This window comes from Neovison vison, chromosome 7 (assembly GCF_020171115.1).
Source record: "Neovison vison isolate M4711 chromosome 7, ASM_NN_V1, whole genome shotgun sequence".
NCBI classification, from domain to species: Eukaryota; Metazoa; Chordata; class Mammalia; order Carnivora; family Mustelidae; genus Neogale; species Neogale vison.
Window position 1 is genome coordinate 116,946,938 of NC_058097.1, and position 2,207 is coordinate 116,949,144.

A 2,207-nucleotide genomic window follows, 5' to 3' on the forward strand; every position below is an offset into this window, starting at 1 on the left:
CTTCCCAAATATATATGGATCATTCATAAGAAAATTGATCATATATAGGATCATGAACAAAACTACCGTAAATTTGATAGATTAGAGATATTAGGAAAATATTTTTATTAGAATCCTAGCCAAACACAAAATTCATTCATTAAAAATTTTTGAAATAAAAATGATATCCACTTTGAAAACATCAAATAAAATTAAACTTTTTTTATCAAACTTTTTTTTTTTTAAGATTTTACTTATTTATGTGACACAGAGAGAGACAATGAGATCAGGAACACAAGTGGGGGTGGGGGTGGGGGTGGGAGAGGGAGAAGCAGGCTTCCTGTTGAACAGAGAGCCTGATGCGGGGCTTGAGCCCAGGACTCTGGGATCATGACCAGAGCCAAAGGAAGATGCTTAACGACTGAGCTACCCAGGCACCTTATCAAACTTTTGAGTGCTTTCACTTTGCCGAGCAAAGTAAGCGAATTTACGAAAAAACAGTGATCATGAAAATAGTACATAACAGAATATATGGGATACCCAGGGCAACCCTTAAGAAAATAAATATAAGAAAAAAGAAGGGAATTAAAATGGTACACAAGTTATATCTAATAAGAACAAAAAGGTAGTGATGATGAAATAAGACATTTTCCTTCATTCTCCAGCTATGGAAGCTGCAGCCGACCCTGAGTCCCTGAGCTCCTGAGTGAGTTGAGGGGACTCAGCATCAAACAGAGTAGCAGCCTCCCCTCTCAGGAAACCACTGGGTCATCTCTTCCCCTGGCCTTACCTTCCCATGGCCACCTGTGGACAGAGCCATGCGTGGCCAATATGTTTCCACCATATGCTACCTTGGAAAGACACCAGAGATATTTCCAGCAGAGATTTTGTTTTGGGTTGGTGAAACTGGGTGTGAAAACAAAGTCATGCAGCGGTGTGGGATTCTCAATATCTGGTTCATCTCATACAGACACTGGTAAAGTTCGTGGAAGAGCAGGGACCAAATATAAATGGTATGGGTCTTGTCGGAATGCCACAGAAAAATGGAACACAGATAACTCTCTGGGAACATAGTTTGCAATTGAAAACCAGATATATCAAGGTTTAAAGCTCATATTTAATATCCTTTTCGCCAACACAGGCAAGTGGTAAAATCAAGTCTTACAAGAGGGAGTTGATAAACCTTGGTTGTGATATTGACCTTGACTTTGTTTGGTTAGCTATGGTTGGTTATGAGGGCTGGCTTGCTGGGGACCAGAAGACCTCTTGACAGTGCCAAGTCAAAGCTGACAAGAATTAACTCTGCGATGGGTTTCAGGACAGGGGACTTCCAGCTATACACTAATGTCAACAATGGGACAGAATTTGGAGGATCAATTTCCAGAATGTATGTGAAGATACTGACACTTCAGGAAACCTTGCTTGGACATCAGGTGCCAACTGTACTCACTTCCACATTACAGCCAAGTATCAGCTGGATCCCTCCACTTCCACTTCTGAAAAAGTCAACAACTCTACTTTGATTAGTGTGGGCTCAGACTCTGAGGCCTGGGTCAAGTGTACACTGTCTGCTCTGGTAGCTGGCAAGAGTATTCATGCTGGAGGCCCCAAAGTTGGGCTTGTTCTGTGGCTAGAGGCCTAATCCAGCTGAAAGAAACCTCTGGGGATGGATATCAGAAGCTTTCACCTTTGTGTATTTCTAGTGTGACCAAGATGATCAAAACAAAGTCTGATCTAAATAAGAGCTGTGCTTTAAATATTTATTTATTTATTTGACAGATAGAGATCACAAGTAGGCAGAGAGGCAGACAGAGAGTGAGGAGGAAGAAGGTTCCTCTCCAAGCAGAGAGCCCGATGCGGGGCTTGATCCCAGGACCCCGAGATCATGACCTGAGCTGAAGGCAGATGCTTTAACCCACTGAGCCACCCAGGTACCCCTAAATACTCAGACAGTGACTTGTTAGCTGGGTTCTAGGTGAATTGGGATCTGAGATAGATGCCAACACGGCAGTCATGCAATCCCCTATATGTTACTTAGATGTATTTAGCTGTTAAATTTGCTTCCCCCCAATAATGAAATAGACCTTTATGAATGCTGTGCAATTGTGTGCGTGTTTTCTTTTATGTCCCTATTAACATTGCAGCAAGATATAAAATAAACATTCAAAAGTTAATTGGTTTCACATACACAAATAATAAATAGTTAGACAATATAATGGAAGAGAAAT

At 41.3% G+C, this 2,207-nt stretch overlaps 1 pseudogene; it reads left to right on the forward strand.

Moving 5' to 3' along the window:
* Positions 1–775: 775 nt before the first annotated feature.
* LOC122914051 lies at positions 776–1,621 on the forward strand (annotated as a pseudogene).
* Positions 1,622–2,207: the final 586 nt, after the last annotated feature.